The sequence below is a fragment of the Oxyura jamaicensis genome, chromosome 8, assembly GCF_011077185.1.
Source record: "Oxyura jamaicensis isolate SHBP4307 breed ruddy duck chromosome 8, BPBGC_Ojam_1.0, whole genome shotgun sequence".
Taxonomy (NCBI): Eukaryota; Metazoa; Chordata; class Aves; order Anseriformes; family Anatidae; genus Oxyura; species Oxyura jamaicensis.
In genome coordinates, this window is record NC_048900.1 from 8,760,246 (window position 1) to 8,776,520 (window position 16,275).

The 16,275-nt window shown below is 42.6% G+C and overlaps 1 protein-coding gene across 2 annotated transcripts in view; it reads right to left on the bottom strand.

Annotated features, from left to right (window-relative positions):
* The window catches only part of TEDC1 (tubulin epsilon and delta complex 1), a 71,294-nt gene that overhangs the window by 27,215 nt on the left and 27,804 nt on the right, over positions 1–16,275 (bottom strand). The window lies entirely within an intron of this gene.

Consider the following 16,275-nt stretch of genomic DNA (forward strand, 5'->3'; position numbering starts at 1 on the left):
GCAAATGAACAGCTACCTGCCAGCCAGCTTCTTTCCCCCAAGCCTCATCCTTTACTCAAGCTTCTAGCGAGCATTTTTTGTTCTTTAACTAAACCATGCATTTTGCAAATTTGAGGTCAATGGCACACGTTTTCTTAGTACCAAATAACAGCTCACACAGATGCATCGATGAGCAGTTTCACTCCTGCTGCTCTGTAAGCACCTCAAAACGCAAGACAAATTCACAAACTGCAGCTAAAGCTGTCTCATTTTCACTGACCTAAGGACCCAGATGTTATCGTTCCTCTTAATGAAATTTCAAGACTAACAGCTGCAGAAGACCACTGATTTTGTCTCATGAACAAAGTGAAGCAGTAAGTCAAAAATGTGCCTCACACAATTATCTAAATGATGCTTAGGGGTAGCGTATGAAAATTGTTTCCCTCCACACAATTAAGACAAAAGCCATTTCCTTCTTTTTTTTTTTTTCTGGATGAAGTCACTGCTCTAAAATACTTACACTGAGAGAAAAGGTAATGACAAATCCAAATTGCAAATCTCTGTGGAGAAGTGACTCCGTAATGAACACGGAGAAAATGCTCTGCAGTAACAACTTCTCTAAACCATTGTAACGAATCCATCACTGGTGCGAACCACTTGCAAGCAACAGCTTTTCTGTAGAGGCTCAACTGTGCTTAACTGAGATGTTTCAGAGCACTCTGCCAGGGAAGCTCAGAGCCACGCAGATGAAAGCAAGAGGTGTACAGAACACGCCAGCATCCCCTGCCATGCAGGTGGGAGCTCCAAAGACAAACCCTCAGCATCCAACCCGGCCCAAGGACTTTCAGGAAACTGAGCTGCAAGAGACAGAGGTAACAGTATCCTCCAGGTGGTTTTGGATACTCAGCAATAGGCCAGAAATCCTCTTCGGTAACCACATATCTAACTTGCACCAAAGTCATTATTTAAACATATCTGAAATTACTTTTTCTGTTGAGATATTAATCTTTTTCGTATTATTTACGAGCATATTGCTGAATTCATTGATGCCTGCAGACTGTTACAGAAATCAATATTTAATAATTTGCAGCATAATGCACCCTGTTCATAGGCTAATTTCCAGAGAGCTCCCCGCAACAAGCATTTCATCTCCAGTGCCCACAGACCATAATTCAACTATCACACCACTGCAAAAAGCATTTTTAATCAAAAATTGCTTTGTCTAAATATTCAGAGTCATCCCATTGTTAGATACACACACACAAAACAAGCTTTCAACAATAAATTATGTTTCCTGGCTCAGAGACAACAGACTGCTGATTCATCACCTATCCACGCGTGACTGTAGACAGACAACTTGCATCGGGCTCCAGCTCACTGCAAGCCTCCCTCCAAACGCCAACATCTCTCAAGGATGACTCAGGGCTCAAGACGGAGCTGGAATATGCCGGGTTTTGGAAGCTCGGTATGAAAGCTTACGTGGGAAAGGTATCAAAAGATTGTTTTATGCTTCTGTTTAAAATGGAAATGGTTTTATTCAACTTGAATTTTGGAAAACTGAATACTATTTCTGAATACCTAAGAACTGTGAGAGAAAAGAAGAACAGAGAAGTTCCTTCCCAAGAACACAAGAAAAAAAACACTCTTGGTAAAGGCAGATGCACCTAACCAAACACCAGATGAAAAAAAAAAAAATACAGCCCAGCTTCATCCCCTGTGCTTCCCACATAAAACTCCCTTACCAGAAACAAGCAAACCTAGATAAATGAGAGTGCCTCAGCAGGCAGGCTGTTAGGTGGATACCATTTTGTTTAGGACGGCACATACACCCTGCATCATACCTGCAGGGCAAGGTTTTGGAACCCCTTCACCAAAATGCAGAGAAAATCTTGATATCCATCTCAGGCTGGGACAAAAATCAGCACCGTAGGTGGACACGCTCAGCGCTACAAGATCCAGTTCCACATTGCGATTTCTCCAGAAGCAAAGCTGGTTTAAAACATCCCATACATCCCTTGAAGGCTGAAGCTAAAATAAATAGACCTGAAAACTAGCAAGTCACGCTGCAGTACTGTGAAGTACAAGGAGCTGAGGAGCAAAAACCAACAGACCAATAGGCAGCCTCTAGCCACAAGGCAAATAAAGATCCGTTCAAGTCATTTCACAGGCAGAAAAATATTGTTGAGGGTTGAGAAAGAGCAGGAGAAACAATGCAACCCAACTATCAGAAGGCACATGGATCAGAAAGGCTCCTGGATGACAAAGGCGGATGAGCACTTCTCCCGCTGCCAGCTACAGACCCCGTAAGGGACCTTGACCAAAACTCTAATAGGATGGGGAAAGGTTCCCTGTGGCTGCAGGAGCGGGTATTTATCATCACCACTTCGGAATTGTAATGGCAGATATTTTTTTTCCCCTGTGGTGCAAGAAAAGATCCAATTTGGATCTTCTGAAAATAAAAATAAGTAGAATCTAAAATAGCGCAGCTTTGGATGGAGAGCATAGGAAACATGCAAAACCTCCAAAAACCTGAAATAAAAGACCTAACTCTTCCACTCAGCAGCACCAGATTTATATCACCACGGCTTGAACTTCAATTGAGTTATCTCAGTTTTACATTGCTGAGAGCGGGGAATCAAACCACTAGTTAGAAACTTAAGTGACAACGATCATCATTATAAAACATAATTGCTATTTGTGGACGGATTTAGAAAACATCTGTTTAAAATGAAACTGAAAGAAAATGGGATTTAGAGCAAACAAAATGAGGCATTTGGCACATAAAAAATTGCACATTTCACATTGATAGGCAATGAACTAGGAGGTTCGAACAGTGGCATTCACTTGCAGGGGAGCAGGTCAATGAATGGACCACTTTGCATTTTTCCCTGAGGATATGGCACGTTTTAAACACCCGGCAAAAAGATCAGGAAAAAAGATTGAAGTGCAAGTTTTATACTTTAGCAGCCAAGATCAAGATGAATGAGAACAGAAGTACACGTTTTCTTCCCCAGAGGTATTTTTGATTTTGGGCATGTAACTTTGCATACCTGAGGAGCCAAGTTTCCAGGCAGCACTAAGTACCTTCGGTGGAATGGAAGGTCAGTTGAAGCGCATTCAGTGGGTACCAAAAATCACAATTTACTTTAAGAAATGTCAGCCAGAGGATTTCAAAGGACAACATCAAATTATATCACAGTACTGCTTGACAGCTGTTCATATTGCACTGCTATCCAGTACCCCCACATAGCTGGTATCAAAGAAAGACCATTACTCATCTGATTTTATTCAGACTGTTTCTGTACATAGAAGAAAGCATTATCCATATTCAGCTTTTTCTTTTTTTCTTCCCCCTGTATACTTGCCCATTTTACTGTATTTTTAACAGACCACAAAAATGCACGCAGAAATAGAAACGAGTCATTTCTAAACCACTTTTTAAACTCATTTAAATTCAATAAATTCAGAACTGAACGCTACATTTCTGAACAGTTCTGATACCCCTGTTTCCCTGTTATGTTCCCACACTGGATGTTACTACCCCGTGCAGAAGAGCACGTCCCTTTTTTGTGTGCAGTAGCTATCAGTGCTATCGCCAACAAGGGAATTTAGCCTTTTGGTTTCACCCTCCCCCCTTTATTAGCCCATCCATCTTTGCCACCAGTTTATTATGTCTATCTACTGTGTCCTTCCTTAAGATCCTTATCCTGCATTTGGCAGTGAATAGACAAAAACGCTATCCTTGCATAAAGCTGAAGAAATGGCTTTTTAAAACCAGCTTGCATTGCCAAACACCTACTAAGCTGAGATTGGCATTTTTCCCTCCCCTCGAGCTTTCATGATTTCTCTTCAAAATAAAGGACCGTGCAGCACAAGTTGTATACCGATGTCACCCTCCTGCTGGGGCTTTTCCAGACGGGTTCACCCCTTTTCAGAGGGTACCACTGCTGGTCCCGAAGGGGCTCAGAGGCCAAACTCCTTGGTGGTCCTGAACGCTGGCGTGATGAGCAGTGACAACCAGGGCTCCCCCAGTTCTGCTTCAAGGCACAGTTTGTCAGGGACAGAGCTTACCATCACATGTCCTCAACGTCAGGGTCTGCAGCACGCAGCAGCCAAAACCCAACCTCTCAGTGCTAACCAGCATAAATGTTAAACAAAATGCAACTCTCACCCGAGGACAGGGAAAGAAACTTGAAGAATGGCCTTCGCCGCTGGAGACCCAGAATTAGGGCAGGATACTTGTGGTATTTAAACAACAAGAAGTTAGTTGATACGCAGATTAACATAAGCTTACCAACTGGATATGAAATCAGTTTCTCCAGCCCAGCTCTTTGACAAGCTATCACAGCCTATCTTGCACGCAGGTATTTTCACACATTTTAATTTATGCATTATTGACCAGAGAAACTACTCATTTGAAGTCCACTAGTCTCCCTTACGTCAATTGATTTCTCTTCATCTTCTCTTAACACAGTCCTTTAAGTTAAGTGACAAACGTGTTTTAAAAGAACCACAACTCTGAAAACACTTGCAAAGCATGAGTAACAGCTGGTTTTAGAGCTCTATTTCCTTGGTTTTTTAAAAAAATGCCTGCCAGTAGAACTAAGTTAAGCTAACATGATGGACCAACTGAACATAAAGTTTAATTTTAAAAGGCTATTAAAAAAATCTCTACCAGTCTCTAACAGAGGTCCCAGCTAAGGATCTGAAGACCATCATAGCTCTGTGGCATTTCAGGATCAGCCTTCGTTAACAGCCATGCATTGGCACAAGAGGAAGGTGACAGGAAGCCTAGAGTCCCTTTTCTGTTAGAAGCTAATAACTGGTTTCTTTTCTAGATGAAAAGACCAGCAGCAATGACTCCACAGGCATATTATAAAAACGCTCTGCACTCTAGTGGCTACTGTTAGCTTCAAGGCACAATTCAAAAGATGGGTTATGAGTTTTACAGCTCCTCACCTTACGATTTTGTTTCCTGAGATTTAGTTTGTTCCTTCAGGGCCTAGTACCTCAGTTAAGATCCTCTGGGCTGGACCAGTGAGACCCTTTCAAAAGCCGTCACCAAAGAATGGCAGCAAGTAAGCAACTCTGAATCCAAAAGTCTCTTAGCAAGGAAGGTTAAGAGACACCACGATGAAGTAGACAGCATATTCTGCTGTTAATGTGGAGACAAGACACCTTTCACACCACACGTGCCACTGAATACCAACTCCTCTTGGCCCTGTGGCAAATGGGAACTTCAGCAAGCAGCTTACACTTCCATCACGAAAGCACTTCCCAGCACCAGCTGATGACAAAGCACCTCAACCTTGTCTCTCCAATTTATTAATTCCATCTGCACTGTCTCAGGTAAAATTATATATTACAGTATGTCACTGTCACAGCATTCAAATTCTGTTAAGTGTGGCATAAAACAAGCAAAAGCACAAAAGCCACAATAAAACTAGGTGTCATCAGATCAGTTTGTGTGTCTCTGGCAATCACAGCGATGTGTCTCTATCAGTCAATCCACACAGTGCCGTTCCTACCTCAGTGTACTACAGTGTTTCAGAGATACCTTCCTTTCTTACGGCACAGGAGAGTAAGATATTGCTGCTACACAGCCCAACAATTTATGGAGTCCGTGATGAACCACTGCATCGTTTTTCAAGGACCAAGAACTCTACGGGCTTGGTCAATAAAATATACTAAGTGATAATTCATCCAAAAAAAAAATGGTGATGGCAACTCCAGAACTGCAGCTCTATTAACTTTTTTTTTTTTTTGTATGGATAAGTTTAGCTGAAGGCAATATTAGTGACAAATTGCAGCCTGGGGAAATTTTCAGATCAAGGTAATAATGCCATGAGGTAGAATGATTTGCTTTAGTGTTGCTATATAATGCTGCCAGTTCTTCCAACGGGACACTAATTGCAGCCAGAGGCCACCTTGCTTAAAAAAATATCTAAAGAAATATTTTAGCACTAAAGCTGTCTGGAGTAATAAAAGAAATAAATAAATAAAGCATCCTACCCAAGAAAGGGCACTGGGAAAGTGAAGCTGGGTACAGAGTTCAACAACTGAATGATTCAGAGCTGAGGGTACGAAGAAACGAAATGCTTGTCAGCTGCCAAGCAGAACCACGTAGATGAGAATGGACCTTGGGAATGGAGGTCTCCAACCCAACATCCTACTGAAAACGCAGTGCTCAAGGCTCTGCCCAGCAAGTTCTGGATGTCTCCAACAACGGAGGTGCCTCCCCTTCTCTGGGATCTGCCCCCCAAGTTGGACTATACTCATGGCAATTTTTTCCCCTCCATCCAGCCAGAACATCTCCTGATCCCACTTGTGTCTGCTGCCCCTTCTGTCCCAGTGCACCTTTGGGAAGAGCTGATCCAAAGCTGCTAATTAAACAACCAGCTCCCAGCTTGACCTCTGCAAGGGTTTTCTCCACCCCCAGCCTTTACTGAGCCTGCTGAGGCTCCCCTCATCCCACTTCTCCAGCCTGTCTCAGTGCCTCTGCATGGCAGCCCTGCCCTCCAGCGCATCGACTGCTATGCCCAAAATGCTATTTATTGTCTGCAAACCTGCCCGATTTTCCACCCCATTATCATTCACTTATTCAGCTCATCTCTAACCGACTTGGCTATACAGATACACGGATTTTCCCTTAGTGATACCCAAACACAGGCACGTCCTCTGCCCCTACCTGCCTTTTTCAAAGCTCTTTAATTACGTGTCTCTGCCTCCTTCTGGGATGGGACACTCCGCACGGCTTTGAAAGGGAAGCACCAGCAGGATCTGAAGGGAGTGTGGAGGTGGAAGTGCCTGTCCCAGAGCAGGCGGGACTGATCCGGCAGTAACAGCAGGCATCAGATGGGCAGGAAACCACTGACACTGCAGACAGTTGCAGGAAAGGAGGAACACAGGGGGGATTGTTTTGATCATACTTGTTCTTTGAGATTTAAAGCAAGGTTTTGCTCCTACAGAGGCTTCTTTCTTTCTACAGCATGAGGAAGAGTCACTCCATACATTTCTAGCCTCTCCATCCCCCCTAAATTAACTCTCCCACAGCTACAGTCATCCCGGCAAGCTCAAACCTCCACCCTGACTTCCAGCTCCTCCCTGACTCGCAGATACTCCCTACCATCTTCCAGACAGAAGCTGGAAGCCAATTTCCCACCACTTCAGAAGGGGGCAAAACCTCCAGCATCAAGGCAACAGGGACAGCCAGGGAGGTAGGAGAGGAAATCCTCACCCAGGACACCAGCTCCACACTCTGCCCCAGCAGGAGAGCGCACAAAGCATCCAAAGGCAAGCTCATTCATACTCAACTTTTTTCCTTCCTCAAATTCATCCCTTCTAAAACTGACTCAAATTTGCCTTAGAAAGATCAATGTACATTATCTGACATTAATTGATTGTTCTTGCTTCTACGATGCCCAGCTGGCCAGAGCCTTTCACTTTCTTAAAAAGGACCAGGAACCCAGCTACAAGTAGACACAGCATAAAGGCAGCTTTGAAGCCTTCTGACCTCTAATTCTTCCAGATTTTAGATGTACGACAAGGGTTGCATCTGCTCTGCCTCATTTTTGCAAATGAATCTGATCCACCGTTTCCAACAGGGTTTAGTAACTACTATGACAAGCCACGTTTTATGTGATAAATGTCAGCAAATGAACTGAAAATTAATCGTCTGTGGAATTTCAAGAGGAAAATGACACAGCAACCTCCCCCCCTCCTTCCATAGAGTGAGTCATTAAAATAAGGCAGAAATAAAATTCTTTGTTCTTTCCATGCAGCACAAGGTGGGCAGCACATGCTGTCACTGACAGCCTCTTTGCTCTCTTGGCACTTATTCTTTCCTTACAACAAAATGAGAGAAGGAAAAAATGTTATCTGAATTGCCAAGTGTTCTTGATTTTATTTTTAAATTGTTTTCTCAGTGACCACTTTCCTACTCTGTAGGAAATACATGACAACAACCAAGTCATCCCATTTGTAAAACACCATCCACTGCTGCTCCAGTAATTGTAAGGCAGGGCTTGCATGTACATAGCTGGAAGAAACAAAATCCAACAGCTTTTTCCAATTTCTACAACCTCCAACGTACCAAACCTCAAGCCAACAGAGCTCCCTCTGAGAAAAACAACAATAAATAATAAGGACTGTAGATTTTAAAGGTGATCTAGGCAGTCCCAGTGCTGAACATCCTCACACAGAAGGAAAATGTGTGTTTCCTAGCACATACAGCTCATCCTCCCTGCAGGCCCTGAAGCTCTACACATCCCCACGTGCCAGACTTCACAGCCCCACAGCAGGCACTCTGCTCCTGTTGTCACACCACCAAAAGACCAAACTAGAGATATGTAGAAAATAAGTCTTTCAACCACTGTAATCCACGGGGGTTTAAAGCCAGTTCCTGCTCTATCCTTCAGCTTAACTGCATCGGGACACCAACAGGAGAGCAGCACCCTGCTCTGTCAGCCTATTGGCATCACTGATGCACTCCAGAAGGCTCCAACCCAGCTCATCGCACAGAACCACAGAGGCTATATTTCATCGGAGTCTGCAGGTGATGCTCACATTAAATCCCACTGCACAGCCTCCATTCTTTCTTACTTGAAAAACCACCATCAAAATTCCCGTGCTTTGGATCACTGAGCTCCCTTGAGATTTCCTGAGCGAGCCTCCAGGCCTCCTGCGTTTAGGTGCTGGAGCTGGCGCTATGTAATGCAGTACGTTGTAAGGTCTGCTCTCCTCTGCAATATTAATGTGCCAGCCCCCGTGTTAGTTCTCAGCAATCTGACAACCATGCATATAAAACGTCTAAAGTGGCCGGAACAACAACACAAAACATTAAGTAATTTAACATGGAGGGGAAAAAAAGCATTGGCTTTGACTGCCGGTGTTGTTCAGAGTGCAGGGTAGTACGTCTTTCACTTTTAATGCACAGTCCACTAAGATAACTGCTATGGTTGGAAACTGAAGCATTCAAAGTTAAAAGCTGTCAGAATTCAGGCTACCTGAATAACATTAATTTGACCCTCCCATGGCTGTAAGGCGTAGCATTATGTGACCAAAATATTTCCCTTCATCACCTGGCTCACTGAGGTCACAGAACAGCTGGTTGCTTTTCCTTTCTTTAAATCGCATATTATTCTGCCTATTCTTCAGAGGAAAGCCACGGACTTATTTGCCATACATCACTGAAATCCCATTCTGAAGGCAGAATTTCTTATCTTCCGCATAAACAAGTTATCTTTCCTAATGACCCATGTGAGATGAGAGGTTAGTATTATTGTCGTTTTACAAATGGAAAATGAAAGCAAAGAGATGAAAGTAAAACATTTCTTTTTCTTTTGGATACCTTAACTGAGACTACTGAGACCTGTTTTCCAGAGAATTTAAAAATTATTATAAAGCATTTCATGGATACATCTGCCTAACTCAATTCAACAGCTTGCAGAGACGCTTCAGGTAGTTTTGATTGAGTTAGTTCCTGAGCCAACACAACCATGGTGTGGGGCCTCTGCTGATCAGCTCCAGTGAAGAATCGAGGCGGCTGGCTCAGGATTCAGGATGCATTAACACCACTGAATCCAGGATCCACTCTAATACTTCAGTAGATCTGTGTGCTATGAAGACCATTTGGGGTTAAATCTGACAGTTCTAGGTGACGATGCCAGCACTGACAAAATCTTGAAGGGCTCTAAAGCAGAGGGCCTACACTAAGTTCAGAAGCACCTACTCAACGTTTCTACAAATCATATCCCTGAGCATCAAACTGGGCACATGAAAGCCAGGAAACATCCCATCAGTGGCCCACCATGGAAAGTCTAGTTTAAGTAACTTGCCTAGTAGAACTTGAACCCAGAGGCACAGAAGTACTGTGATCTTCAGGACAAAGCTCCACTGGCTTGGCCACAAAAGCTTCCTTCCTCTGGCAAGGATTCTCCTACTCTTACCACTTCTTCATCTTCAGCAACCACTTTCTTCACTGCAGTCAAACTTGGAAATAAGACACTCTGCTCTAAAAATAATAAAATAGTTCTGGGACAAGATACCATAAAAATTACAACTGAAGAAACATTGCTCATTACACCGCATCATCTTTCCTTTCTCCAACTTGGACTATTAATATATATTTATTTTTAAATATGTTTTTGAAAATTCCCTCTGCAGCATCAGAGACATCCATTGATTATCTGCAGGATCACCATCTCTAGAGATACGGGATACACTCAGACTCCTGCGTGAACAGACTGTCTAGCAGCAGCAGCAGGTTGTGCACTGCAGTACTGGTTGCCCACTCAACCATTGCTAAGGGGGATGAAATATCTGCCTGCAGGCATGGAATTTCTCAGAATCCTGCCAGGCGCCAGACATGTAACTCAGGTCTCTACACAGACTCACCTTTGCCATTCGTGCCTCTCTGCCCTAACTCTCCTCTCTGGTCCTCACCTTCCCATCCATATTCAACACGTCCTGCCACAGCATCTCTTTGGTGCCTCACTTGGGTCTTTTTTCACCCAGATAACCTGAATTCATTATCAGAACAACCGTCCCCAAGGCCCTACCTAACACAGGTGGTCCAGGGGCATCTCTTCCAGCTCCCACCTGACTTCACAGCAGGAGAGCCAGAGCAACGCAGCTCTGTCCATCCTGCTCCCATTTTCCTCCTCCTGTTCAGAGCCTGCAGCTGGGACTCCTGACACAGTCCGTGTGCCCGGTATTCCTCAGCGTTGGAATGGTTTAGTAAAAGCAAGTTAAAGACAGGAAGAGAGGAAGACCTGAGAGGAAAACACTTAAAAGGGCAAAGCACTTGCTATTTTTATTCAAAGTGCTGTGGTGAGTGTAATTATGCAAATTCCAAACACTTGTCATAATTGACCTTTTCAAAACATGTATGTCCATGCGTCTAACATACAATTCATTGGTGAACCCTGAAAGGCTGTAAAGGTCATCAGTTCTAGAACTTCTTCTCATTACATCACTAAAGAAATTAAGCTGCACCTAGCAGCAATCACCAATGAAAACAAATTTGCTTAACAAAAGGTAAAATTTCTGAAGCATTGTTTTAAAAAAAAATTGTACGTTGAAAAAGTTCTGTAAATGGAAAAGAAAAAAAATGCTCTTGCTACAGAATAGATCAGCTTATTTGTTCTGAAAATAAAATTCAACAATGCCAGAGTTTAAAGATTCTGGTCACCTGAAGCCCTGTAAGCAGATTTAGCAAATGGTCAGAAGCCACCAACAACTCAAAGTGAGTTTATTCTGGCAGTGTGTAGAATAGCTCTAAATCTCATTGTGTGCAGATCCTTTGGGCCTTGGCTGTCTCTTCCACCCTATTGCTCCGAGAATTGTGTCACGGACCTCTGTATTCCTCTGGGGAAGGTTGTTCTCCACCTTTCTGATCTCATTCACAGAAACACAGCTTCTCCCCACACTGAAAATATGCCCATGCTACGGTCTTTCTACAAAGAGCTCACACAGAACCTGGCGGAACATTTATTAAGATTAATCTCTATGAAGATTGTCACGGAGAGATTTCAGAATATGCACAGAAAATACAGACCACAAATGCACAAATACTCAACAAGCCACTATGCAATTACTCTTCAAGTTTGTCATATTTTCCATGCAGGGTCCACTCGTTAAATTTCAAGTATTTTTTCCCTTTCAAGAAACTGAAGCACAATAGGTGGAGGTGTCCTTAATTAGAACAGTAGTTACAACATATAAAATACGGACCCTGTTCCAGGACAGAATGACAGAACATGGCTCTTACCAAGGGACTGAAACAATGAACATTTAAAAGATGAGCTGAGGGACAAATCAGGAGGAGCATAACAGAAGACGATGAATCTACAACAATTTATGCCAATGAAGACAACTTGTCTTTGAAGCTCAAGGTCATTTTTTCCCAAAAAGGACAGACCTTTTTTTCTGGAATTTGCATGCAGTACAAGCCTTCACCTCCTGAATTAATCTTCTATACAGCAATATCACAAACTGTAGCACAAATACTACTTTTTCCATTGGCATCTACACTCTTTCAGAGAGATGTGTTGGTTCAAACACTTCTTTTACAACAGATAGAAGGACATCATAAAACATGAGATGGTCCCATAGCAGGCTCTTTGAAATTCAAATAAGGCTACATACCCTTCAGCCCTACCATACAAGACCATAAGGGGGCTGATTACAGCAAGCACACTACATGCTAGCAGAGGTCTGTGTCAAATCAGTGATGGGACACAGTGTCAAGCTTCGCAGCAGGGTTTTAACTGCTTATTCTCACCTAGCACCTTCCCGTAGCGCCTGTCACCACCAGGAACATTCCATAAAGTCCCAAACGACCACTACAAGGACACCAAATATAGCCCGGCACACAGCAGCTGGAGTCATCCTGCCATCGCTATTCCATTTTCATCCAGGACAGTCAGCAACGTAGGATCCATTTCTGGAGATCGTGTAACACTACAGTAAGTGTTCGGTAACCAGCTAAATAACGTTCGTTAGCTAACTTTTACTGCTCAGCCTTTACATATATTCCAGGAGGTGGTGCTGTTACTCGGGTGGAAATGGACTAACAACTTACACACATCATGTTTGTGCACTGAAAACACTGGTTGATCATACCATTTAACATGCCTACGCAGACGAAATACTCCAGCAGATCAGGAAGATTTTATGCAGAGAAGCGCACAAGCCCACAGGAGCATGCACACGATGCAAACTGAACACTCAATTTTGCACAAAGCAACTTTTTAAATGCATTCAACATTTTAAAAATTCAAAGCCTATCAAGCCCTAATGTTCCCAGTCCACATCTACTTGTTCTGAAAGGCACAGGAGCTCTTTAAGGTTTGAATGCATGAGCAGCAATAAGTTATTCCTCACCGAGACTAAACCTGTTGTGTCGCCCATCTGTAACAGCCAGCTGGGACAGATGTTTTTAACAGAACCCGCCCACGAGATTTAGGGCCTATAATCAACTTATCTTACAACTTGATTATTTACCCTCTAAATGTCCTGGTAAGAAATTATGGAGTCCCATCTGACTGAAGGAAGCAATATACATGGTGTTCATTGACATCTTCTACTCACACATGAACAACCCGGAAAGCAGGCTAATGCTACACCAACACCCTCCTACCCCAGCCCACCTACTCTCTGCTGCCTGCAGAGCTAAAGCTCACCTGAATTTTTTATGGGTGTGGAATTGACCATGCATAATGTACACAAAGCCAGACAGGCTATTTGTTCCATGTTATTTACTTCCTACCAAGGACCTTAGATCCTTAGGCCAAAGAAATTCCCCTTAAAACAGGTTAATAATCAACAAGTGTAAATATTTTCCATCAAATTTTGAAGCAAAATTATTAGCTATTCTGCGGCTTTCTCTGCACATCAATTTGGCAGACAGCTGCATTATTTATTTGCTGACACACACGGTAAATCGATCTGCTGGCATTTAAAGGTGTCGTCTTTACTCATTACTGTGTCAATGACCTCTCCAACACTGCCAACATTGCACCAACGACCCGAGTTCTCACTACAACTTTTAATCTTTGCTAATCACAAAACCAGCAAGACTGAATTCCATGCATAAAACCATATAACAAGAGAGGGAAGGAACCAAAGGAATAGGCTGATTTGCTTCAAAGTTCATTGATCTCTATACATGCTCACAGTTTGATGAGAGTTAATTCTATGTCTCTGAAGGGCAACATACATTCTTCAAGCTCAAGGTAAAACATCAGAGCTGGTGACACTGCAGTGCTGGATTAAGGTAGGTGGGCTTCATACACAGGGAGAGGATTCTATCACATTGGGATCACAAGTCTGAAAAACTACACCATCAGTCCCACGTCACAGCCACTCACTACAGCATTTTAGGAAAGAGGGGACACACACGTAGAGGACAAGAACCAAGAGGAGCATGCACACATCCCTGGAAACGCAACACCAGTTGAAATAACGTCATCTCCCATTCACCAGCATCTCTGGGTGGCACAGGAATCAAACACGGCAGTGACCAGTGACTCAAAAATGCACATGCAGATAACCACAGCCAAGTCAAACTGCAGGAGAAGTTGGAATTTTGATCGTGCCTCACTAGGGAAAAACGTAATTAAAACTATTACACTGGGAACGCTTCCAGCTCTATGAACCTGGCAAAGACATTTATGACGATAAAAGAATAATAACATCCAGTAAAATCCCTGTACATAAAAACATATCAAAAGAGTTTTATTGTCAGAAATTCAAGGGAAGAACATTTGAATGAGTTAAAGTGAAATGTGCAACTGCTATAGAAAAGGGGTAGCATGACTTTTCCGTTTCATAAACTGAAGTTTAGCTTCACAGCTTTGTATTCTAGCAGGCTTCCCCTGTCAGAACAAACATCTCTTGTTTTATTGCAGGTCAGAACAACTTATATCAAGATATTGTGAATGAAAATGAACTCTTGGCTTCAATAAAACCTGTCCAATGTCCTTTCTGTGATGGCTGATTTTTGACACTTCGATCCGTTTATGCATTTCTCTCTTTGAGAGGTGCGTAACATGAGAAGGAATGTGTAACACCATCCACCATTAAGGGGTGCTTTACAGTAAGAAATGTATATGCTTGCTCTTTCCATTGATACATGCAGCAGGTTATTATTTGAGGTGACATTAACTGAAATGTCATATTACTCAAAGAGGAAAAAAATTACTCCACGTTTTTTTTTTGAAAAAACATTTGGCAGAGTGCTGCCATCTGCACCAATATTTGAAACCAAGCTATTCAAATATGCATAATTCACTTAATCTTATGAAGATATTTGAAAATTAGGCTTTTTACTATGTTTTCCAAAGGAGCAGCACTTTGCATACTGAGTACTCTATCCATCTGGAAAACTGGCACTTGCAATAGCCTTGCCTTTTCAAGCCCACAACACCTTGTTATATCGGGCTCTTCACACATACCAAGCATCTGACTTCGGGAAGCTGCTTTTTGGGAAAAAAGGGTAAGGGGAGACAAAAGCTACTCAAAGGATGACTGTAAGAACGTTAAGTCTCTTGTAAATATGTATACTGAAATGTAGTGAGGACAGCCTGCAACTTTTCCTTTCATTTTAGAATCTGGCACAAAGGAATGGACTAGAGGAACCCCTTTTCTTAAATAAGTTGGAGAGCTTCATGAAGTCACAAATTTCACAGCTGACTATGCTGACAAACAATTCCAGTTTTGGACCAGTCCAAGCAGTAAGTGACATAAGAACTTCTAATACACATGCACTAGAGCTGGAACTTGTTTGGGACCACACCTGCTAGAGCAGCAGACTCTGGAGATGGAAACTGGCCACCCTCAGCTCATTTGAAGAAAATATCTGCTGTCCTGCTTCTGTCCATCTCACTGATCAACCATTTTGAAGGGGTGGCTCTCATTTTATTTATTCGCTGTTTATACTTGGGAAAGGTAAACTTTCACAGATTATAACCAAGCAACACGAATGCCCACTAAAATTCCTTGACTGTACCATCCTGTTTGAAATGAATGTAGATTCTTTCTATTTTACCCTGAGCCTCTCGTTTACAGCACACCTGAAGCAGGCATCATGACTGCGTCACCAGTCATGATGGTGCCTGCTCAAATGGGATAGTCTCCCACTTCCAGATTTACGGTTTTAACCCAAGAAAGGGAAGAGCATGCAAGAAAGAAGATTTTTTGAGTGATTCATTGATAGAGCTGTCAAAACCTAACAGACTTCATTAGAGTATCATTATGCATTACTGTAAAAGATCAGTGACAATTTCAGGATAAGGCTTTGGAAAAAAGTAGTTGCAAAGTTCTTCCACACAGCCTAGAAGTTTCTTGCACCAGCCCACCAGACCTTTCTGGACACTTACTAAGCTCAAAGTCTGTAAAGTATGGGCCTCAGAGGACAGTGCTGCTGTCTGCTCTGAGCTGCTGAGCAAACCACAGGAGAAGGACTGTGAAGCAGAAAAAAAATATATATATATTTCAAGCTGACCTGGCCACTTGCTCTAGGAAAAAAAACAGTATTCCAGGAAAATGTTCTAAACAGCTGAACCTTTTCAAGAGGCTGGATGCAAAAGGTTCATCCAAAGAATACTCAGTGATGAAAGATTAATGTGCACTTTACTTCAGGGAGTTTGAACATAAGACCATCTCCCATCTTCAAATCTACTTTCCTGAATTTCTGTGTGCAATATTTACAATGGCCATTTTGACTCTTAAGGTGTCAGCAGAAAGAATATCTTCCTTGAGTAAACAGATGTGAACAGACTGCAGAAATACCAA